A 26,531-nucleotide genomic window follows, 5' to 3' on the forward strand; every position below is an offset into this window, starting at 1 on the left:
AAGTATTTAGTAGATTGTCTGCTAATCAGTAAGCACTGAATAATTATTATTATCAATAAGGATAACTTTTTAGAACTTTTTATTACTTCTTAAATATCTTCTGAGAAAACTGGATAAAAAAACATTTGTGTGACTTTGGACAAACCTGAGTTAAGCTCTCTGCTCTTCTGTTTTCTCATTCATAAGATGAAACAGTTTGGCACTATTAACCTGATGGACTCCCTTAACTATAAAAACATGATTTTACTTAGCTATGCTGAAGATTCAGACTTATTTTCCTTATGTGTGTTTGATACATATCGACAATCCTATTTCCAGCTGAGACTAACTCTGGTCTTGTATCATTATTCTTTGAATAGGAATCACAGCTAATGCTATTCTGTACTCTTTCTGGTATTAGTAGTTATGAGATATTTCCTGAATTTCTTATGATGAATTTTTATATTCAGTATTTATCCCCAAAGAAGACCCTAAGATTGTATTGCTTATTCTGAAATGATAGCTCAAAAACCAATCATATATTAATTACATATAACATAAAACTCTATCTAGTCCAAAGACTAAAAAAAAATGCTGTTACATTTCTGGAGAGGTAAGTACAAACTTTTATTCAAAAGGCTTGCAAAATCTTTTTAATATATAATATAATTCACGACTTAGGACAGTGACTTCTGAAGACAAAAAAATTTATATCATGGTATAAAAAGATTTACGGATTCTAATAAGGTATAACTTTAGTAAAAAAGGTAGCTAAAGCTTTTTATTGAGATATAACTTTAGAAACAAAAACGTTGTACAGATATCCTATAGATATGCATATTTAATTCATGAGAGATGAGCAATATAAGTATTTAGTATAATTAAATTCTCATGGAAACTATTTTAAAATCCTAAATTATGTAAAAATAATCTTAACTAATGCTGGATTTGGTTTAATACTATAAATATCTTTCAGTGAAAGTCAGTGATTGCAGCAAGACAAACTATGTCAGATGCAAACTACAGGTTAGTTAAAAATACCTTTAAAGTCAGTGTGCATACTGAAATATTTAATGACAATGTCTGAATTTGCTTCAAAATAATATAGATGGTATAAACAAGATTAGCTATGAGTTCTTAATTACTGAAGCCATATTGAAATACATGGGGGTTCATTATACCTTTCTGCCAAATACTCTATGTTTGAAACAATTCATAATACACACTTAAAAAGCCAACATAGAGGCAGACATCAAAACTAGAACCCACGAGGAAGATGACAGATTTAACCTCATAAAAATATTAACTTTATAGGGCAAAAAGAAAGTACATAGAACAAAACAAAAAAAACAAAAACAAACAGCTTTACAACAAATGTTAAAGGCACTTCCCTAGGTGGGAATGAGACCAACAACTTAAAACAACCTTGTACACATATAGACTGCCATCTCAAAACCTCATAGGATGAGCAAACCAAAAAATTACTACAGATATACACACAGTAAACGTACCCTGAATGTAACACCAAAGCTAGTTAAATCACAAGAGAAGAGAACAAAGGAGGAACAGAAGGAAAAAGACCTATAAAAACAAACTGAAAACAAGAAAATGTCAGTATGAACATACACAGATCACATGGACCACAGCCTTGTCTAACTCAAAGAAACTATGAGCCATGCCATGTAGGGCCACCCAAAACGGACGGGTCATGGTGGAGAGTTATGACAAAATGTGGTCCACTGGAGAAAGGAATAGTAAACCATTTCAGTACTCTTGCCTTGAGAACCCCACGAACAGTATGAAAAGGCAAAAAGATATGACACTGAAAGATGAACTCCCTGGTGTTCAATACGTTACTGGAGAAGAGTGGAGAAATAACTCCAGAAAGAATGAACAGATGGAGCCAAAGCAAAAACGAAGCTGAGGTGTAGATGTGACTGGTGATGGACGTAAACTCCGATGTGGTAAAGAACAATACTGCATAGGAACCTGGAATGTTAGTGCCTGAAGAACTATGGACAGAGGTTCCTGACACTGTATAGGAGGCAGAGATCAAGCTCATCCCTAAGAAAAAGAAATGCAAAAAGGCAAACTGGTTTGTCTGAGGACACCTTACAAATAGCTATGAACAGAAGAGAAGAGGAAGGCAAAGGAAAAAAGGAAAGATATACCCATTGGAATGCAGAATTCCAAAAAACAGCAAGGAGAAATAAGAAAGCCTTCTTAAGTGATCACTACAAAGAAATAGAGGAAAACAACAGAATGGGAAAGACTAGAGATCTCTTCAAGAAAATCAGAGATATCAAAGGAACATTTCAAGCAAAGATGGATTCAATAAGGGACAGAAACGGTATGGACCAAACAGAAGCAGAAGCTACTAAGAAAAGGTAGCAAGAATACATGGAAGAACTATACCAAAAAGATCTTAATGACCCAGATAACCATGATGGTGTGATCACTCACCTAGAGCCAGACATCCTGGAGTCAAGTGGGCCTTAGGAAGCATCAATATGAACAAAGCTAGTGGAGGTGATGGAATCCCAGCTGAGCTATTTCAAGTCCCAAAACATGATACTGTTAAAGTGCTGCAATCAATATGCCAGCAAATTTGGAAAACTCAACAGTGGCTACAGGACTGGAAAAGGTCAGTTTTCATTCCAATCCCAAAGAAAGGCAATGCCAAAGAAAGTTTAAGCTACTGCACAACTGCACTCATCTTACACACTAGCAATGTAATGCCCCAAATTCTCCCAACCAGGCACTAACAGTACGTGAACCAAGAACTTCCAGATGTTCAAGCTGGATTAGAAAAGGCAGAGGAACTAGAGATAAATTGCCAACATCAGCCAGATCATCAAAAAAGCAAGAGAGTTTCAGAAAAACATCTATTTCTGCTTTATTGACTATGCCAAAGCCTTTGACTGTGTGGATCACAACAAACTTTGAATAATTTTTAAAGAAATGGGAATACCGGACCACCTTACCTGCCTCCTATGAAACTTGTATGCAGGTCAAAAAGCAAGTTAGAACCGGACATGGAACAGCAGACTGGTTCCAAAATGGGAAAGGAGTATGTTAAGGCTGTATATTGTCACCCTGCTTATTGAACTTCTATGCAGAGTACATCATAAAGAAATGATGGGTTGGATAAAGCACAAGCTGGAATCAAGATTGCTCGGGGAAGTATCAGTAATTTCAGATACACAGATGACACCACCCTTACAGCAGAAAGTGAAGAGGAACTGAGGAGCCTCTTGATGAAAGTAAAAGAGGAGAGTAGAAAAGCTGGCTTAAAACTCAACATTCAAAAAACTAAGATCATGGCATCTGGCCCCATCACTTCATGGCAAATAGATGGGGAAACAATGGAAACAGTGACAGCTTTTATTTCCTTGGGCTCCAAAATCACTGCAGATGGTGACTGCAGCCATGAAATTAAAAGATGCTTGCTCCTTGAAAGAAAAGCTATCACCAACCTAGACACCATATTAAAAAGCAGTGATATTACTTTGCCAACAAAGGTCCATCTAGTCAAAGCTATAGTTTTTCTAGTAGTCATGTATGGATGTGAGAGTTGGACCATAAAGAAGGCTGAGTGCCAAAGAACTGATGCTTTTGAACTGTGGTGTTGGAGAACACTCTTGAGAGTCCCTTGGACTGCAAGGAGATTAAATCAGTCAATCCTAAGGGAAATCAGTCCTGAATATTCATTTGAAGAAAGCATGGTGAAGCTGATACTCCAATACTTTGGGCACTTGATGGAAAGAATTGACTCACTGGAAAAAAGCCTGATGCTGGGAAAGACTGAAGGCAGGAGGACAAGGGGACAACAGAGGATGAGATGGCTGGATGGCATCACTGAGTTGATGGACATGAGTTTGAGCAGGCTCCGTGAGTTGGTGATGGACAGGGAAGCCTGGCGTGCTGCAGTCCATGGGATTGCAAAGAGTCGGACACAACTAAGGGACTGAACTGAACTCAACTATCGGTAATTACCTAAACATAAACGGGTTAAATGCTTTAATCAAAAGATGTACTTGCTGAATGGATACAAAAACAAGACCTGTACATATGCTATCTACAAACGACCCACTTCAGATCTAGGGACACATACAGACCAAAAATGAGGGGATAGAAAAAGGTATTTCATGTAAACAGACACCAAAAGAAAGGTGGAGTAGCAGCATTTTTATCAGACAAAATAGACTTTAAAATAAAGACTGTGTAAGAGACAAGGAAGGACACTACATAATGATGAAAGGATCAATCCAAGAAGATATAACAACTGTAAATATATATGCACCCAACGTAGAAGGACCTCAATATATAAGCCAAATGCTAACAGCTATAAATGGGGAAATCAACAGTAACACAGTAACACTGGGGGACTTTAACATCTCTCTCACACCAATGGATCATCCAGATAGAAAACAAAAAACACAAGCTTTAAATCCTACATTGGATAAGAGGGATCTAGTTGATATTTATAGGATATTTCATCCCCAAACAGTAGATTTCACTTTTTTTTAAAGTGCACATGGAACATTCTTCAGGATAGATCATTCCTTGGGCCACAAATCAAGCCTTGGTAAACTTAAGAAAACTGAAATTATATCAGGCATTTTTTCCAACCACAATGCTACAACATTAGACACTACCTACAGAAGAAAAAAAGAAAAACTGTAAAAACCACAAACATGGAGCTTAAGCAATACTATTCTGAATGACCAAGAAGTCAGTGAAGAAATCAAAGAGGAAATAAAAAAATATCTAGAAACAAATGACAATGAAAACACGACAACTCAAAATCTATGGGATGCAGCAAAAGAGTGGTAAGAGGGAAGTTTACAGCAATATAAGCCTACCTCAAGAGACAAGAAAGGCACTGAATAAACAACCTAACCTTACACCTAGAACAGCTAGAAGAAGAAGAAAAAAACACCCCAAAGTTAGTAGAAGGACAGAAATAAGAAAGATCAGAGCAGAAATAAACAAAATAGAAACAAAGAAAACAATAGCAAAGAGCAATGAAACTAAAAGTAGTGCTTTGAGAAGGTAAACGAAGTTGATAAACCTTATGCCAGAATTATCAAGAAAACAAGGGAGAGGACTCACATCAGTAAAATTAGAAATGAAAAAGAAGTTACAACTGACACCACAGAAATACAAAGGATCATAAGAGACTATTACCAGGAACTATATGCCAATAAAATTGACAACTTACAAGAAATAGACCTACACAAATCAATCAATGTGATATATTCTATTAACAAATTGAAGAATAGAAACCATATGATCATCTCAAGAGATGCAGAAAAAGCTTTCAGCAAAATTCAACCCCTATTTATGACAAAAACTCCAGAAAGCGGCATAGAGGGAACCTACCTCAACATAATAAATAAATAATAAACCTACCTCAACATAATAAAAACCACACACACACAGACACATATATATAACAAATCCACAACAAACATAGTTGTCAACAGTGAAAATCTAAAAGCATTTTCTCTAAGATCAGGAACAGGACAAGGATGCCTATTCTCACTACTTTTATTCAGCATAGTTTTGAAAGTCCTAGCCATGGCAAGCAGAGAAGAAAAATAAATACAAGGAACTCAAACTGGGAAAGAAGTACAACTGTCACTGTTTACATATTATGTGATACTATACATAGAAGATCCTAAAGATGCTACCAGGAAACTACTGGAGCTAATCAATGAATCTGGTATAGTTTCAGGACACAAAATTAATACACAGAAATCCCTTGCATTCCGGTACACTAACAATGAAAGAGCAGAAAGAGAAATTAAGGAAACAATCCCATTTACAATCACATCAAAAAGAATAAAATACCTAGAAAGGAACCTATTTAAGATCTGTACTCTGAAAATTGTAATCCATTGAGGAAACGAATCAAAGATGACACAAATGGGAGAGATATGCCATGTTCTTGGATTGAAGAATCAATATAATCTAAATGACTATACTACCCAAGGCAATCTACACATTCAATGGGACCCTTGTCACCAATGGCATTTTTCACAGAACTAGAACAAAAAATTTTACTATTTTGCATGAAAACACAAAAACACCCCAAATAGACAAAGCAATCCTGAGAAAGAAAAACAAAGCTGGAGACATGAAGTTCTCTGACTTTGGACTATACCACAAAGCTACAGTAATCAAGACAGTATAGTACTGGCACAAAAACAGAAGTATAGATCAATGAAACAGGACAGAAAGCCCAGAGATAAACATACCCACCTATGGTCAAATAATCTATGACAAAGGTGGTGAGGACATATAGTAGAGAAAAGACAGTTTCTTCAAGAAGTGGTGCTGGAAAAACTGGATAGCTAACATGAAATGATAATACTCCCTAATACCATACACAAAAGTAAACTCAAAATGGATTAAAGACCTAATTGTAAGGCTGGATGTTATTAAAAAAAACTCTCAGAGGAAAATATAGGCAGAACACTCTTTGACATAAATTGTAGCAATATCTTTTCTGTCTCAACTCCTAAAATAATGAAAACGAAACCAAAAATAAAACAAATGAGATCTAATTAAACTTAAAACCTTTTGCACAGCAAAGGAAAACATAAAAAAGAAAAACCCCAAAAGACAAACCAACAACAAATTAATCTCCAAAACATACAAAGAGCTCATGCAGTGCAATTAAAAACAAACAAAAACCCCTCAATCCAAAAATGGGCAGAAGACCTAAACAGATGTTTCTCCAAAGAAGAAATACAGATGGCCAAAAAGAACATGAAAAGATGCTCAATATCACCAATTAACAGAGAACTACAAATCAAAACACAATGAGGTATATGACCTCACATTGGTCAGAATGGTCATCATCAAAAATCCTACAAACAAGGCATGCTGCAAAGGATCTGGAGAAAAGAGAACCCTTCTTTCCTGTTGGTGGGAATGTAAATTGGTACAGCCACTATGGACAACATATAGAGGTCCTTAAAAAACTAAAAGTAGAGCTACCATGTTGTTGCTATTTAGCTTCTCAATCACAAACAAGTGACACATTACCCATTACCATATGATCCAGCAATTCCACTCCTGGGCATATATCTGGAGAAAACCATAATCCAAAAGATACATGCACCCCAATGTTCACTGCAGCACCACTTACAATAGCCAGCACATGGAAGCAACCTAAATGCCCATCAACAGATGAATGGATAAAGGAGACATGGTACATATATACAATGGAATATTAGCCATAAAAAAGCACAAAATAATGCCATCTGCAGAAAGACGGATGGGCTCAGAGATTGTCATACTGAGTAAAATAAGTCAGACAGAAAAGGACAAATATCATATAACATCATTTATATGTGGAGTCTAAAAGAAATGATACAAATTAACGTATTTACAAAACAGAGTTACAGATGTAGAAAATAAATTTAAAGGGGAAAGAAAGGGGATGAAGGATACCTTGGGAGACTTGGACTGACATATATACATTATTATATATAAAATAGATAATCAACAAGGACCTACTGTATAGTTCAAGAAATTCTACTAAATATTCTGTAATAACCTATATGGGAGAAGAATCTGAAAAAGAATGGATATAGGTATATGCATAACTGAATCACTCTGCTGGACATGACACTTGGAACTAACACAACAACGTAAATCAACTATATAAAATTAAATTAAAAAATTAAAATAGAAGCATTCTAGGACTTCACTGGTGGTACCAAGGAGAAGACTCCACTTGCCAATGAGGGGACATTGGTCTGATCCCTGGTCTGAGAAAAACCCACATGCTGCAGAGCAACAAAGCTCATATGCCACAACTACTGAGCCACGGGCCACAACTACTGAAGCCCAAACACTCCCAGGCCCACAAACAATAACTACTGATCATGCACGGCTCAGTAAATGAAGTCCGCACACCCTAGAGCTCACAAACCGTCAACTACTGAGTTCATGTGTTGCAAATACAGAAGCCTGCACCTAGAGCCTGTGTTCTGCAACAAGATAAGCCCCTGCAATGAGAAGGCCATGCACCACAACAAAGAGTAGTCCTTGCTTGCCACGACTAAAGAAAGCCTGAGCACAGGATGAAGACCTAGTGCAACTAAAAATAAATAAATGAATAAATAAATAAGTTATTAAAAAACAGAAGCATTCCAGCCAAAGAGTATTTATATCCTATTATTTCTACTCATAATATGTATGTATATATGCATACAGTAAAATATGTGTATATAATAGTATATATATATATATTTTTTTTAATTTTAGTTTTTTATTTTTTAAATTTTAAAATCTTTAATTCTTACATGCATTCCCAAACATGAACCCCCTTCCCACCTCCCTCCGCATAACATCTTTCTGGGTCATCCCCATGCACCAGCCCCAAGCATGCTGCATCCTGTGTCAGACATAGACTGGCGATTCAATTCACATGATAGTATACATGTTAGAATGTCATATATAAAATACATATAATAATATATATATATCAATAAACTCGGAAAGGCAAAAAAGAAAATACAAAGAGCACTATCTCAAGATGGTAGGATTACTATACATTTTCTGTTTTTCTTTTATTTTTTACAATGAACAGGTATTAATTTTATAATAGAAATATATTTTAGAAGTGTTTTTATGACTTAACTATTTGGAGATGTGTGGCATTTAAGTCTATAGATGTCAGATGCTTTTCAGATTTAATAAAAATAAAGTTCATAGACAAGAAAACTGTAATTACGTGAAGAATTCATGGAGAGAAAACAATTCCTACCTTGTGGAGAGAAACTGATAAAAACATAACATGTGCTGTGAGACCCAGCAGCGTAATGGAGGCAGTAAATCTCTAGATGCTTTATGCCTTTATGAGTCCCTATAAAGGAGTACCTCTTCTCTCTGTAACAGAAATAACATAGACACACACATTTATTTAAAGGAGAGGCTGAAAGAAAATCATTCTTAAGTATACACTGCAGCTACATAGGCTGCCTGTTTGCAAGTGGGATCTCAAAGAGAAACAGTTGGATATATCATTTATTGGTTGTATGCCCTTGGGAAAGCTATTTATCCTCCCCATGCCTCAGTTTCCAGATTTGTAAAAGGGGATAATAATAGTATCAAAGTAGAAAGGTTATTATTAAAGATTAATATTCTTAAATACAACACTGTCAGGTACAATAATAATAGTAAATACCACTTGTGTGCTAGGTGTGTGCTTGGTCACTCAGTTGTGTTTGACTCTTTGCAACCCCAGAGGCTATAGCCCGCCAAACTTCTCTGTCCATGGGGATTCTCCAGGCAAGAATACTGGAGGGATTGCCATGCCCTCCTCCAGGGGATCTTCCCAACCCAGGAATCGAACCCTGGTCTCCCACATTGCAGGAAGATTCTTTACCAGCTGAGCTATCAGGGAAGTCTATATGTTATTTTTGTGGTTTTAAAGATAAATAAATGGGTGGGGTTGATTCACAAAACATATTACTGTCAGTGATATTTTACTTCTGTCAGCATCTCCAGTAATTCTCATTTCAGAGTTATGAGTGGATATTATTACCACCTGGCCCTCAGATTTGCAAATTAGAAACTTGATTTTATCAGAGCTACCCAAACTTGCAAACAAACTCAAAGGAACAGATAAATTTAAAGAGGGGAATTTTTTGATTTTTCAAAATGATAGCCAATGGACTAGATAAAATATTATTTACTGATAGTTGATCTAGTTAAGCACAGACCACTTAGAAATTATCTGGTTAGTATAAAATTAAAGAAAATAGAATTGAAAACTCAAATTGGACCTTCTATCAAATCACAGCAGTGTGCCTTTCTACTTTGTTACCAATTTCTTCTTCCATTTGATATGAAACCTTGAGAAGGCACAGCATTACCAATGGAGCATTCTTGTCAAGAATGTTTAATTTGAAACTAATAATTTTAAAAAATATATCAGAAAAATTTTAAGGGACATTCTGCAATTTGTCTAGACTTTTAAAAAAGATATCTACAACATGACATAAAACGGCTGGTAATTTTTATTATTTTTTAAGATTAAAGGATGTTAAAGAGGGGGCTTTCTGGGACTGCAGCTGCCAGTGTTCCCATCTCTACTGCAAGCCACTGCCAACCCATGCCTCTGTGGGAGACGCTCTAACATCAGCATTTTCCCAGTCAGAAATGAAACCGGTGAACCCTGCATTGGAAGTGCAGGGCCTTAATCACTGGACCTCCAGGGAAATCTCATTAAAAAAAAATTTTTTTTTTATATGGCCTTTGTACAAAAGTTTTGAAAATCCGTCTCTGAAATTGTTTTCAGAGACGTTTTTGAACTACATGAGGCGGCAGTTTCATTAATACATGATACCATACTGATGGAGGCACCTAAGACAATGATGACCCCCTTCCAAAGGTCCCATGCAGGCACTGCTGCACTCAGTCTTCCAACCTTGCAGCAGGCCACCACTGACTCATGTCTCCGCCGTAGACTCCTGGACACACACGGGCAAGTCTGGGTCAGTCTCTTGTTGGGATCCCAGAGACTGAGACAGAACTGTGTTTGTCTCCTGTGGAGGTACGGATCAGCAGCGGACTGCTGCAGGGGCAGGGGCTCTGGGTGCAGTAGACCTGGGTATGGCATAAGCCCTCTTGGAGGAGGTCACCATTAACCTCACCATAGAGCCACAAGAATTTACACAGGACTGGAAACAGACTCTAGGAGGGCATTAAAAAAAAAAAAAAAACACCTTGTGCACACCAGGACCCAGGAGAAAGGGGCAATGACCCCACAAGAGACTGACTCAGACTTGCCTGTGAGTGTTCAGGAGTCTCCGGTGGAGGCATGGGTCGGTGGTGGCTGGCTGCAGGGTTGGGGGCATTGTGTGCAGCAGCACCTGCATGGGACCTTTGGAAGGAGGTCACCATAATGTTCATTACCTCCTTCATTACCTCATATATCGGCCTCAGGTCAAATAACAGGGAGGGAACACAGCCCCACTCATCAAAAGAAAATTGGATTAAAGATTTACTGAGCATGGCCCAATATGCCAGCAAATGTGGAAAACTCAGGAGTGGCCACAGGACTGGAAAAGGTCAGTTTTGATTCCATCCCAAAGAAAGGCAATGCCAAAGAATGCTCAAACTACTGCACAATTGCACTCATCTCACATGCTAGTAAAGTAATGCTCAAAATTCTACAAGCCCAGGCTTCAGCAATAGTTGAACCATGAACTTCCTGATATTCAAGCTGGTTTTAGAAAAGGCAGAGGAACCAGAGATCAAATTGCCAACATCTGCTGGATCATCAAAAAAAAAACAGAATTCCAGAAAAACATCTATTTCTGCCTTATTGACTTTGTCAAAGCCTTTGACTGTGTGAATCACAATAAACTGTGGAAAATTCTGAAAGAGATGGGGATACCAGACCACCTGACCTGCCTCTTGAGAAAACTATATGCAGGTCAGGAAGCAACAGATAGAACTGGACATGGAACAATAGACTGGTTCCAAATAGGAAAAGGAGTACGTCACTGTATATTGTCACCCTGCTTATTTAGTTATATGCAGAGTGCATCATGAGAAATGCTGAGCTGGAAGAAGCACAAGCTGGGAGAAATATCAATAACCTCAGAGATGCCTATGACACCACCCTTATGGTAGAAATTGAAGAGGAACTAAAATGAAAACATTGACTTAAAGCTCAACATTCAGAAAACTAAGATCATGGCATCCGGTCTCATCACTTCATGGGAAAGAGATGGGGAAACAGTGGAAACAGTGTCAGACTTTATTTTGGGGGGCTCCAAAATCACTGCAGATGGTGATTGCAGCCAGGAAATTAAGACACTTACTCCTTGGAAGAAAAGTTATGACCAACCTAGATAGCATATTCAAAAGCAGAGACATTACTTTGCCGACTAAGGTCTGTCTAGTCAAGGCTATGGTTTTTCCTGTGGTCATGTATGGATGTGAGAGCTGGAATGTGAAGAAAGCTGACCGCCGAAGAACTGATGCTTTTGAACTGTGGTGCTGGAGAAGACTCTTGAGAGTCCCTTGGACTGCAAGATCCAACCAGTCCATTCTGAAGGAGATCAGCCCTGGGTGTTTATAGAAGGACTGATGCTAAAGCTGAAACTCCAGTACTTTGGCCACCTCATGCGAAGAGTTGACTCACTGGAAAAGACCCTGATTTTGGAAGGGATTAGGGCCAGGAGGGGAGAAGGCAATGGCACCCCACTCCAGTACTCTTGCCTGGAAAATCCCATGGACAGAGGAGCCTGGAAGGCTGCAGTCCATGGGGTTGCTAGGAGTCGGACACGACTGAGTGACCTCACTTTCACTTTTCACTTTCATGCATTGGAAAAGGAAATGGCAACCTACCCCACTGTTCTTGCCTGGAGAATTTCAGGGATGGGGGAGCCTGGTGGGCTGCCATCTATGGGGTTGCACAGAGTCAGACACGACTGAAGTGACTTAGCAGCAGCAGGGGCAGGAGGAGAAGGGGACGACAGAGGATGAGATGGCTGGATGGCATCACCGACTAGATGGACATGAGTTTGAGTGAACTCCGGGAGTTGGTGATGGACAGGGAGGCCTGGCATGCTGCGATTCACGGGGTCGCAAAGAGTCGGACACGACTGAGTGATTGAACTGAACTGAACTGAATTGAGCATGGTCTCAACCATCAGAACAAGATTCAGTTTTCCCCTCAGTCAGTCTCTCCTATCAGGAAGCTTCCATAAGCCTCTTATCCTTCTCCATCAGAGGGCAGACAGAATGAAAACCACAATCACAGAAAACTAACCAACCTGATCAAATGGACCACAGCCTTGTCTAACTCGAAGAAACTATAAACCATGCTGTGTAGGGCCACCCAGGATGGACAGGTCATGGTGGACAGTTCTGACAAAACATGGTCCACTGGAGAAGGGAATGGTAAACCACTTCAATTTCTTGCCTTAGAATCCCATGAAAAGCATGACAAGGCAAAAAGATAGGACACTGAAATATGAACTTCCCAGGTCAGTAGATACCCAATATGCTACTGGAGATCAGTGGAGAAATAACTCCAGAGAGAATGAAGAGATGGAGCCAAAGCAAAAACAACACCCAGTTGTGGATGTGACTGGTGATGGAAGTAAAGTCTGATGTGGTAAACAGCAATATTGCATAGGAACCTGGAATGCTAGTGCCTGAAGAACTACAAACAGAGGTTCGTGACATTGTACAGAAGGCAGTAATCAAGAGCATCCACAAGAAAAAGAAATGGAAAAAGGCAAAATGGTTCTGAGGAGAACTTATAAATAGCTGAGAAAAGACAAGACGTGAAAGGCAAAGGAGAAAAGGAAAGATATACCCTTCTGAATGCAGAGTTCCAAAGAACAGCAAGGAGAGATAAGAAAGCCTTCCTCAGTGATCAATGCAAAGAAATAGAGGAAACAATAGAATGGGAAAGACTGGAAATTTCTTCAAGAAAATTAGAGACACCAAAGGAATATTTCATGCAAGGATGGGCTGAATCAAGGACAGAAATGGTCCTTTAATAACAGAATGGTCTTTATTAACAAAAGCAGAAAGATATTAAGAAGAGGTGGCAAAAATATACAGAAGAACTATACAAAAAAGATCTTCATGACCCAGATAACCATGATGGTGTGATCACTCACTTAAAGCAAGACATCCTGGAATGCAAAGTCAAGTGGGCCTTACAAAGTATCACTATGAACAAAGCTAGTGGAGGTGATGGAATTCCAGCTGAGCTATTTCAGATCCTTAAAGATGATGCTGTGAAAGTGCTGTACTCAATATGCCAGCAAATCTGGAAAACTCAGCAGTGGCCACAGGATTGGAAGAGGTCAGTTTTCATTCCAATCCCTAAGAAAGGCAATACCAAAGAATGCTCAAACTTCTGCACAATTGGACTCATCTCACACGCTAGCAAAATAATGCTCAAAATTCTCCAAGACAGGATTCAACAGTACGTGAACCATGAACTTCCAGATATTCAAGCTGGATTTAGAAAAGGCAGAGGAACCAGAGATCAAATTGCCAATAATCTGGTGGATTATCGAAAAAGCAAGAGAGCTCCAGAAAAACATCTACTTCTGCTCTACTGACTATGCCAAATATTTCACTGTGTGGATCACAACAAACTCTGGAAAATTCAACAGATGGGAACACCAGACCACGTGACCTGCCTCTGGAGAAATCTGTACACAGGTCAAGAAGCAACAGTTAGAACTGGACATGAAACAACAGACTGGTTCCAAGTCGGGAAAGGAGTATGTCAAGGCTGTGTATTGTTACCCTGTTTATTTAACTTATGTGCAGAGAATATCATGCGAAATGCCGGGCTGGATGAAGCATAAGCTGGAATCAAGACTGCCGGGAGAAACATCAATAACCTCAGATATGCAGATGACACCACCCTTATATCAGAAAGCGAAGAAGAATTAACGAGCCTCTTGATGAAAGTCAAAGAGGAGAGTGGAAAGTCTGGCTTAAAACTCAACATTTAGAAAGCTAAGATATGGCATTCAGTCCCATCACTTCATGGCAAATACACGGGGAAACAATGGAAACAGTGAGAGACTTTAATTCTTTGGGCTCCAAAATCACTGCAGATGGTGACTGCAGCCATGACATTAAAAGATGCTTGCTCCTTGGAAGAAAAGTTATGACCAACCTAGACAGCATATTAAAAAGCAGAAACATTACTTTACCAACAAAAGTCCATCTAGTCAAAGTTATGGTTTTTCCAGTAGTTATGTATGGATGTGTGAGTTGGACTTAAAGAAAGCAGAGCCCCGAAGAATTGATACTTCTGAACTGTGGTGTTGGGGATGACTGTTGAGAGTCCCTTGGACTGCAAGGAGATTCAACCAGTCCATCCTAAAGGAAATCAGTCCTAAATATTCACTGGAACGCCTGATACTAAAGCTGAAACTCCAATACTTTGGCCACCTGATGTGAAGAGCTGACTCATTTGAAGAGACTCTGAGGCTGGGAAAGATTGAGGGCAGGAGGAGAAGGGGACGAGAGAGGATGAAATGGTTGGATGGCATCACCGACTCGATGGACATGAGTTTGAGTTAAGCTGTTGGAGTTGGTGATGGTCAGCGAAGCCTGGCATGCTGCAGTCCATGAGTCATAAAATCAGACATGAATGAGTGACTGAACTGAACTGAATGTTTAAAAAATTCATTCTCACAATCTGAAATTTGATATGTCTGCATATTCAGCTGCTATTTTATTCTTAGGTTAAGACTTAATTATAAGGGAAGACGAAAAACAACATTTAAAAATCTGTATCATTATTTGATTCTTTCCTGGAAGCCCTTTGAACCTGTTGACTTACTCCCTGGGTTCTGCCTGTTCACAAAATATATATGTAATTGTTTTTGTTCATAAAAATGTTTTGCATACACATACTGGTTTCATCTGAATTCTTAAACCAACTAAATGTCATCATCTCAAACTAAGCTTAGTGAGTCAAAAGTTATGTATGCCTTTTGGGGTCAAAAACAAGCGGTCTTGTGCAGTGTAAAGTTAATTGCAGAGGCAGTTACAAAAGAGAAATTCCAAAAATATTTTGGACAATTCTAGCATTTCTGGCCTCCAAAGATCACCATTTGAGGGACAAAACTGACTTAAACTATATTTATTAAAGTACCAGATTTTTCATAGTCCCAATTCGTAACTTTATTAAAAAGAGCTGTTGGTTTTGTTAGACTGGAATTTAAACATTTTACTGTTTCCTAATTATTGAATGCCATTTTTAATTGGTATTAAACTTTTACAAGTGACCCTGATATTATTACTTGTCTCTAATTAAATAATAGTATACTTATAACATCATTCTCATTCTCTAAAAAAATGCCTTTACAACTCAAGTTTTATTTTTTGTTTTTGCATTTTGTATTTGGTATTTTCCATCATGAAAAACTGTATACATTCATGCTCATAACTGTTTCATTATTATATTCGTTGTTATCTTTCAGTTTAGTTCAGTCGCTCAGTCGTGTCCGACTCTTTGCGACCCCATGAATCGCAGCACACCAGGCCTCCCTGTCCATCACCAACTCCCGGAGTTCACTCAGACTCTCATCCATTGAATCAGTGATGCCATCCAGCAATCTCATCCTCTGTCATCCCCTTCTCCTCCTGCCCCTAATCCCTCCCAGCATCAGGGTCTTTTCCAATGAGTCAACTCTTCACATGAGGTCGCAAAAGTATTGGAGTTTCAGCTTTAGCATCAGTTCTTCCAATGAATACCCAGGACTAATCTCCTTTAGAATGGACTGGTTGGATCTCCTTGCAGTCCAAGGGACTCTCAGGAGTATTCTCCAGCACCACAGTTCAAAAGCATCGATTCTTCGGCGCTCAGCTTTCTTCACAGTCCAACTCTCACATCCATACATGACCATTGGAAAAACCATAGCCTTGACTAGACGGACCTTTGTTGGCAAAATAATGTCTCTGCTTTTTAATTAATGCTATCTAGGTTGGTCATAAGTTTCCTTCTAAGGAGTAAACGTCTTTTAATTTCATGGCTGCAGTCACCATCTGCAGTGGTATTGATAATGAAAGATGAGACCAAAATTATCCTTACTATCCAATTATCTGATCCTTTACCTAAAGGAGCTTAAGCTAGAGATAAGACCAAGGCTGTATCAGATAGAGCAGATACCGCAAAGCAGCATTTATTTCAACTGCACTCACTTAATTTCTGAGAAATAAGACAGGAGTTGAGCTAAAACTTACTTTTGCTTTAGCCAGAAAGAAAGCAACTGTCAGTAAAATTAATGATATAGACATGAAGAAACAGATGTATTTTAAGAAAGCAAATGCATTTTCATAGCCTTTGTGGTCATTTGTGATATCATTTATTTCTAATTCTTATTCTGATTTCAGAGAGTTTTATTTTACAAGTTTATAAAATTGGCTTACAGGGACTAGGTACCATTTTTCAATTTTTCTTTAGTTGCTGTTTTACTTGTAAGTATGAGAATGATTTTACTTTACTACTCATTTCATACACTAGCAAGAGTATCCTCAAAATCCTTCAAGCTAGGCTTCAGCAGTACATGAACAGAGAACCTCCAGATATATAGGCTGGATTTAGAAATGGTAGAGGAACCAGAGATCAAATCGCCAGCATTCATTGGATCATGGAGAAATCAAGAGAATTCCAGAAAAACATCTACTTCTGCTTCACTGACTTTGCTAAAGCCTTTAACCATGAGGTGGTGGTGGGTAGTAGCTCAGTCATGTTCGATTCTTAGTGACCCCATTGACTGTAGCCCTCCAAGGTCTTCTGTTCATGGGATTTTCCAGACAAGAATACTGGAGTGGGTTGCCATTCCCTTCTCCAGGGGACCTTCCCAATGCAGAAACAGAACCTGCATATTTTGCGTCTCCTGCACTGGCAGGTGGATTCTTTGCCACTAGCGCCACCTGGGAAGCCTTGTGCTTAGTCACTCAGTGTCTGACTCTTTGTGACCCCTGCAAATTCTTTGGACTGCAGCCCCCCAGGCTCCTCTGTCCATGGGGATTCTCTAAGCAAGAATATTGGAGTGGGTTGCTATACCCTCCTCCAGGGGATCTTCCCAACCCAGGGAACAAATCCGGGTTTCCCACATTTCAGGTGGATTCTTTACTGACATGAGGCACTATGGAAGCCTTGGATCACAGCAAATGTTGGAAAATTCTTAGAGATGAGAGTAGCAGGCCACCTTTCCTGTCTCCTGAAACACTTGTACGCAAGTAAAGAAGCAACATTTAGAACCAGATATGAAAGAACTGACTGGTTCAAAATTGGGAAAGGAATATGACAAGGCTGTATATTGTCACCTTGTTTAATTAACTTATATGCAGAGTACATCATGCAAAATGCTGGGCTGTATGAATCACAAGCTGGAATCAAGACTGTCAGGAAAAATATCAACAACCTCATATATGTAGATGTTACCACTCTAAGAGAACAAAATGAAGAGGAACTAAAGAGCCTCTTGATGAGGGTGAAAGAGAGTGAAAAAGCTGGCTTGAATCTCAACATTCAAAAAACGAAGATCATGGCATCCAGTTCCATTGATTCATGGCAAATAGAAGGGGAAAAGTAGAAACAGTGACAGATTTTACTTTCTTAGGCTCCCAAATCACCATGGATGGTGAGTGCAGCCATGAAGTTCAAAGATGCTTGCTCCTTGGAAGGAAAACTATGACAAATCTAGACAGTGTATTAAAAAGCAGAGATATCCCTTTGTTGAGAAAGTTCTGTAAAATCAAAGATATGGTTTTTCCAGTAGTTGTGTACAGATGTGAGAATCAGACTAGAAAGAAGTCTGAGTGCTGAAGAACTTATGCTTTTGAATTGTGATGACTGGAGATGACTCTTGAGAGTCCCTTGGACTTCAAAGAGATCAAACCAGTCAATCCTAAAGGAAATCAACTGTGAATATTCATTGGAAGGACTGATGCTGAAGCTTTAATACTCTGGCCATCTGATGCAAAGAGCTGACTTTGATCAGAAAAGACTCTGAGGTTGGTAAGGACTAAAGGCTAAAGGAGAAGGGGGCAACAGGATGAGATGGTTAGATAGCATCACTGACTCAGTGAATATGAATCTGAGCAAACTGGGAGATTGTGGAGGACAAAGGAGCCTGGCTTGCTACAGTCTAACGGGTCGCAAAGAGTCGGACACAACTTAGCGACTAAACAAAAGCAGTAGCTGATTCATGTTGTACAACATAAACTAGCACAATATTGCAAAGCAATTATCCTCCAATTAAAAATAAAAAAATTCAAATTTAAATTCTTAAATGCTATTGCATATGAATTGTTGGGTAAGTTTCTAGAAAATAGGTGTTACATCAGAAAAACATTTGCCATGCCTGCCAGCACAGCCTTCTTTCTGGTCCAACTCTAACATCTGTAAATGACTACTGAAAAAAACCATAGGTTTGACTATACAGATCTTGTCACCAAAGTGATGTCTCTGCTTTTTAACACGCTGTCTAGATTTGTCATAGCTTTCCTTCCAAGGGGCAAGCATCTTTGAATTTCATGGCTGCAGTCACTGTCCACAGTGATTTTGGAGCCCAAGGCAGGAAAAAAATCTGTCACTGCTGCTACTTTTCCCCTTTTATTTGCCATGAAGTGATGGGATCGGATGCCATGATCTTCGTTTTTTGAATGTTGAGTTTCAAGACAGCTTTTTTACTCTCCTCTTTCACCCTCATCAAGAGGCTTTTTAGTTCCTCTTCACTTTCTTCCATTAGAGTGGTATCATCTGCATATGTGAGGTTGTGATATTTCTCCCAGCAACCGTAATTCCAGCTTGTGATTCATGAACAACTGACTAGATTAAAATTGAGAATGGAGTACAACAAGGGTGTATATCGTCACTTCTCTTATTTAATTTATATGCAGAGTACATCATCCAAAATGCCAGGCTGGATGAACTACAACCTGGAATCAGCTCTAAGTATACATATATCCCCTTCCTCTTGAGCTCCCTCCCACCACGTCATCCCACTCCTCTAGGTCATCACAGAGCACTCGACTGAGCTCTCTGTGCTCTTACATCAGCTTCCCACTAGTTTTCTATTTTACACATGGTAGTGTATATATGTTAGTTGCTAAGTTTCTACAGATCATTGTTAACGTTAATATCATGCTGTTTGGTTTTGAATTTACACATGCAGATGGTTTAAAAAATCAAGTAGTCCTATAAGACTCATTTTTTTAACCATTTTTCCAATATCCAGAAGCAGTCATTTTCAACTGATTTTAGGTATTTCTTTTGGCATTTATGAAGAAAAATCTCTCTAAATAAATGACTATATTTCTACATCTTGATTAACCTATTAATTTCCAACAACTTCCTTTTAAGGAGGTAAGAAAGGAGGATTATAGATAATACATAACTGGGGCTTGATGACTGTGGATTTCATAGAACTGACTACGCTGTTTTGTTCAGTAACGCCCAATATCAATTTATTGAGAACCTTCTTTTTAATCCAGTTAGATTATCCAAAAAAGAATCTTTCAATCTTCTGCCTAGTGTTACTAGCATTTTACAAACAAAATAGTAAGGACTTGGGCTGTATATTGTCACCCTGCTTATTTAACTTATATACAGAGTACATCATGAGAAACGCTGGGCTGGAGGAAGCACAAGCTGGTATCAAGATTGCCGGGAGAAATGTCAATAACCTCAGATATGCAGATGACACCACCCTTACGGCAGAAAGTGAAGAAGAACTAAAAAGCCTCTTGATGAGAGTAAAAGAGGAGAGTGAAAAAGTTGGCTTAAAGCTCAACATTCAGAAAACTATGATCACGGCATCTGGTCCCATCACTTCATGGCAAATAGATGGGGAAACAATGGAAACAGTGGCTGACTATTTTTCTGGGCTCCAAAATCACTGCAGATGGTGACTGCAGCCATGAAATAAAAAGATGCTTACTCCTTGGAAGGAAGGTTATGATCAACCTAGATAGCATATTCAAAAGCAGAGACATTACTTTGCAACAAAGGTCCATCTAGTCAAGGCTATGGTTTTTCCAGTGTTCATGTATGGATGTGAGAGTTGGACTGTGAAGAAAGCTGACCACCAAAGGATTGATGCTTTTGAACTGTGGTGCTAGAGAAGACTCTTGAGAGTCCCTTGGACTGCAAGGAGACCCAACCAGTCCATCCTGAAGGAGATCAGTCCTGGGTGTTCATTGGAAGGACTGATGCTGAAACTGCAACACTTTGGCCACCTGATGTGAACAGCTGACTCATTGGAAAAGACCCTGATGCTGGGAAGGATTGAGGGCAGGAGGAGAAGGGGACGACAGAAAATGAGATGGTTGGATGGCATCACTGACTCAGTGGACATGGGTTTGGGTAGACTCCAGTAGTTGGTGATGGACAGGGAGGCCTGGTGTGCTGCGGTTCCTGGCGTCGCGAACAGTCGGACATGACTGAGCAACTGAACTGAACTGAACTGGGGTTTCATAGTAAGAGTGAAATATCAGTCCAGTCTGTTTTCAGTTAAGTACTCTGCCAACTAGAATTCTCCAAATTTCCCCATTTGGGAACCTTCTTATTTACCAAAGAATAAACACTGTCTTTTGCTAGGATGATGGGTGGAGAGGTACTTGTCCAGCTGCAGATGACAGAGCAAGAATGCAAGAGACTGTCTTCAACAGACTTCCTACCAGGCTTGCTCTTATTTTTCCCTTTAACCTGCTTCTGTAAGTCTGGCTGGTTCTAATACCCAAGTTTCTTGGAAACCATCTTGCAATCAGAATTGTTTGCTGGATTTACCTACTGCTGGTTTTAAGATTCAACTTGCTTGGATTTGCTAAGTCATTTAGCTGTAGTCCTTCTGCTGTCCAGTTTCCACATTTTGGTACCATCATTCTTCTCCCATTCTCTTTTTCCCTTCTTGTTTCATCCTTATTAATAAAACATTTAATATTGTTGTATTTTAATGTGGTTTTGAATGGGAATGGAGTTAAATATATATGTTCATTCTACTTTCTTTAATCAGAAATCAACATTGCTAATTTTATTATCTACTGAGTAATTTCTTCTTTTTAACATTTGTTAGATTTGAGATAAATAAGTTTTTTTAAAAAAGATAATTTCTATTTTAAGAAAATTGGAAATTACCATAACCAATCCCTATACTCAGTCTCACAGTAAGATTGCTCAGAGATTGCTATTTATATATCATCTGTTTTATACTGAATGCTTTAATTATGGCACAGGCCTGAGTTCTTCACAGCATGGGAGATGTTTGGTACTCTATTGCCCTGGTAACAATAACTAAGAGCCATATATTACAGAGCTCAATCTGTTAACAGTCAGGACATGGACAAGATAATCAAAATTTCCAAATCAAAAACTGGGCACCCAGTTTAACCTTTAGAGGAAGTAAGCAGGCCCACCAATCATGGGCCAGACAATGTACTATGTTTGTTTCATTACCTTAATATATATATATATATATATATATGCAATTCTTTTTGGTTATTAAAGACAATGTCATATATACATTTCATTATTTAACATAATACATGTATGATGTAGTTTTTATTGTATAAGCTTTATGAAAAAATATATAATAATGTAGCTCTGTAGGTACCCAAGTGATCAACTGACAAAACATAGTACCTAAAGAAAGGTACAGAACAGAGTGTATGTATAACCTGCTGCATTCTGTAAATACCTATATAGATGTGGTGACACAGTCAACATTTCTGGAGGAATGCATGAGCGGTAGCAGGGACTGCCTCTGGAGAGGGAAAATAGATATCTGGGGGAAAAGACTTGGAAGGGTTATTTTTCACTGCCTTTGTATACCTCTCAAATTCTATGTCATGCAAATAAATTATTCAAAAATAAATAAAAGATAATTATAAAACATGTATAATTTGGCTTCTTCAGTCCTGCCAAGCTCCAGATCATCTGATTGTCAGCCACAGACAGAAAGTAGCTTTTTTGGCAAAGCTATCTTTTTTTCCCTTCCCTGCTTCCTGATGCGCCCCTCTTTCTTGTCAAACTTTATTGAAACCTGCATAAAGCAGCAAATTGACTCCAGCATTCTGAATTTTTCTGCTTTATTAGAAGTGTAAACACTTTGGTAGAAAGATGGCCTGACTCTCAAATGTATCAGATGATGGCTTAGATACTTTGCTAACCTACCAGACTCAGATGGTGGGTGGGGTCCTCATCACCCTTCACCTGACTCCTTTGGCCAAGCCAAGATTGTTTTTTAGAGTCTATTATTTGCAAGAATTTCTGTTATCTGCAGGCCTATCACATTGAATAGCTATCTAATTTTGGTGAATATAAACATATAAATGAATAAATTTATAGGATTAATCCACCTAATTTAAAAAGGATTACATAATAGAGATTTTTAAAGTCTGTATTTAAAATTTTCCGACTGTTTAGTAATTATAGCTGTCTTCTTTCCCCAATTCGAAGATCTAGTCAAGGGTCATCTATTTTATTCAGTTGTCATATCCATTTAACCTTCTTTAATATTTTTTTGATAATAGTATGGTCAGTTCAGTCAATTCAGCTGCTCAGTTGTATCTCACTCTTTGCAACCCAATGGACTGCAGCACACCAGGCTTCCCTGTCTATCACCAACTCCTGGAGTTTACTCGAGCTCATGTCCATCGAGTTGGTGATACCATCCAACCATCTCATTCTCTGTCATCCCCTTTTTCTCCTGCCTTCAATCATTCCCAGCATCAGGGTCTCTTCAAATGAGTCAGCTCTTCACATTGGGTGACCAAAGTATTGGAGTTTCAGCTTCAGTATCAGTCCTTTCTGACTGATTTCCTTTAGGATGGACTGGTTGGATCTTCTTTCAGTCCAAGGGACACTCAAGAGTCTTCTCCAACATCACAGTTCAAAAGCACTAAGTTTTCGGTTCTCAGCTTTCTGTATAGTTTAACTATGACATCCATACATGACTACTGGAAAACCATAGCTTTGACTAGACAGACCTTTGTTGGTAATGTCTCTGCTTTTTAATATGCTGTCTAGGTTGGTCATAACTTTTCTTCCAAGGAGCAAGCGTCTTTTAATTTCATGGCTGCAGTCACCATCTGCAAGTCTGTCACTGTTTCCATTGTTTCCCCATTTATTTGCCATGAAGTGATGGAACCAGATGCCATGATCTTAGTTTTCTGAATGTTGAGTTTTAAGCCAGCTTATTCATTCTCCTCTTTCAGTTTCATCAAGAGGTTCTTTAGTTCTTCATCGCTTTCTGATGTAAGAGTGGTATTATCTGAATATCTGAGGTTATTGATATTTCTCCCAGAAATCTTGATTCCCGCTGTGCTTAATCCAGCCCAGTGTTTCCCATGATGTACTCTGCATAGAAATTAAATAAGCAGTTTGAGCTCTGGTTCCTCTGCCTTTTCTAAAACCGGCTTGAACATCTGGAAGTTCATAGCTCATGTATTGCTGAAGCCTGGCTTGGAGAATTTTGAGCATTACTTTGCTAGTGTGTGAGATGAGTGCAATTGTGCAGTAGTTTGAACATTCTTTGGCACTGCCTTTCTTTGGGATTGGAATGAAAACTGACCTTTTCCAATCCTGTGGTCACTGCTGAGTTTTCCAGATTTGCTGGCATACTGAATGCAGCACTTTCACAACATTATCTTTTAGGATGTGAAATAACTCATCTGGAATTCTGTCATCTCCACTAGCTTTGTTCGTAGTGATGCTTTCTAAGGCCCACTTGACTTTGCATTCCAGGATGTCTGGCTCTAGGTGAGTGATCACACCATCATGGTTATCTGGGTCATGAAGATCTCTTTTGTATAGTTCTGTGTATTCTTGCCACCTCTTCTTAATATCTTCTGCTTCCATTAGGTCAATACCATTTTGGTCCTTTACTGTGCCCATCTTTGCACAAAATGTTCCCTTGGTATCTCTAATTTTCTTGAAGAGATCTCTAGTCTTTCCCATTCTATTGTTTTCCTCTATTTCTTTGCAATGAACATTGAGGAAGGCTTTCTTATCTCTCCTTGCTATTCTTTGAAATTCTGCAGTTCAAATGGGTATATCTTTCCTTTTCTCCTTTGCTTTTCACGTCTTTTGTTTTCTCAGCTATTTGTAAGGCCTCCTCAGACAACCATTTTGCCTTTCTGCATTTTTTTTCCCTTGGGGACGGTCTTGATCACTGCCTTCTGTACAGTGTTACAAACCTCTGTCCATAGTTCTTCAGGCACTCTGTCTATCAGATCTAATCCCTTGAATCTATATGTTATGTCCACAGTATAACTGTAAGGGAATTGATTTCAGTCATATCTGAATGGTCTAGTGATTTTCCCTACTTTCTTCAATTTAAGTCTGAGTTTTGCAATAGGGAGTTCATGATCTGAGCCACAGTCAGCTCCCAGTCTTGTTTTTGCTGACTGTATAGAGCTTCTCCATTTTTGGCTGTAAAGAATATAATCAATCTGATTTTGGTATTGACCATCTGGTGATGTCCATGTGTAGAGTCTTCTCTTGTGTTGTTGGAAGAGGGTGTTTGCTGTGTTCAGTGCATTCTCTTGGCAAAACTCTGTTAGTCTTTGCCGTGCTTTGTTTTGTACTCCAAGGCCAAATCTGCCTGTTACTCCAGGTATTTCTTGACTTCCTACTTTTGCTTTCCAGTACCCTATAATAAAAAGGACATCTGTTTTGGGTGTTAGTTCTAGAAGGTCTTGTAGGTCTTCATAAAACCGTTCAACTTCAGCTTCTTCAGCATTACTGGTTGGGGCAGAGACTTGGATTACTATCATACTGAATTGCTTGCTTTGGAAATGAACAGAGATCATTCTGTCATTTTTCAGTTTGCATCAAAGTACTGTATTTTGGACTCTTTTGTTGACTATAACAACAGAGTAGCTTCTAAAAATTAATTCAACTCTACATTCAATGTATTCTATATTTCTAAAGGAATGTCAAGTATAATAGAAAACTGCAAAATAAATAATAAACAGGCCAGGTCTTCAGAGCAAATATAAGCTAGTGGAAGAGAGAATTATGTACAATATTCAGTACAACATTCCACTTCCATTCTAGATTTGGAAATTTTAAATGAAGCTAAAATCTTAGTTATAGAAGCTAATTTACACTCCAACGTTCTAGTTCATAGTTTCTCATGTCAATCATTTTACCACCAGTATTGTGTATCATTATAAATACATATCACATTACATTGTACAAATCTGTTTATTTATCTGCTTCCTCAGCTGGTTTATGAGCTCCTCCACAGCAGGAACTAGAAGTCATGGCGTAACATCTACTATAATGTACACACAATAACTGTGTGAATCATAAGGTAGGAAATTAAACCACTGAATGAAAGGCAAAGTGGTATTAGAAGATCAGATAAGTAGTTTTAATTACCACTGGATAGGTTGGAGAAAGCTACAAAAACAAGGGAGCATTTAAAGAAAACTGAGATCTTAATATATACAAATATAATGAGACAGAGGATTATGTGTAGACAGAACAGGAAAACTTTGCAAAAGTATGAAGGTAAAAAAGGTACTGGGTATGCCTTACACTGTTCATAATCCAGTATCATTGGAATTTCACGTTTCTGTGACTGACTGGTAGATGTATTAAATACAGGGAGGAGTAGTGGAATAACACCTAGACAAATTAGCAGTGATATGAGTGGGTCATCTTCCGCAGAGCTGTACTACTGCGGCACGAATAGTATAGGTCTATCAAAATGGTGCAAAAAGGGCCTTTGAGAATTTATCCATACGTCTGAACACAATTCAGATGTATATATATTATCTTAGAATAATGTAGAACACCCTTTACCAATGGCATTTCATGGAATAATACACTCCTAGAGAAATGCAAACATCTGAGGAACCGAGTTCAACCCAGTATATTTTCCCAAATAATCTGACCATGTGACACTTCTGTCATAAAATTCCTATTAACATCTCAGTTTGGAAAATATTATTGTTATTTCCCTACATTTAATATATAAGGTATCACTACAACTTAAGTCTGAGTCATCAAATGG

At 38.5% G+C, this 26,531-nt stretch overlaps 1 protein-coding gene across 3 annotated transcripts in view; it reads right to left on the reverse strand.

The window, feature by feature from the left end:
* MBD5 (methyl-CpG binding domain protein 5) overlaps positions 1 to 26,531 on the reverse strand; it is a 477,029-nt gene that overhangs the window by 139,595 nt on the left and 310,903 nt on the right. For all 3 annotated transcript variants that reach the window (XR_011254548.1, XM_069577616.1, XM_069577617.1), the window contains one exon: positions 8,765 to 8,886. The gene's annotated coding sequence lies outside the window, so the exon portion shown is untranslated. The remainder of the gene's footprint in view (positions 1 to 8,764; positions 8,887 to 26,531) is intronic.

This window comes from Ovis canadensis, chromosome 2 (genome assembly GCF_042477335.2).
Source record: "Ovis canadensis isolate MfBH-ARS-UI-01 breed Bighorn chromosome 2, ARS-UI_OviCan_v2, whole genome shotgun sequence".
NCBI classification, from domain to species: domain Eukaryota; kingdom Metazoa; phylum Chordata; class Mammalia; order Artiodactyla; family Bovidae; genus Ovis; species Ovis canadensis.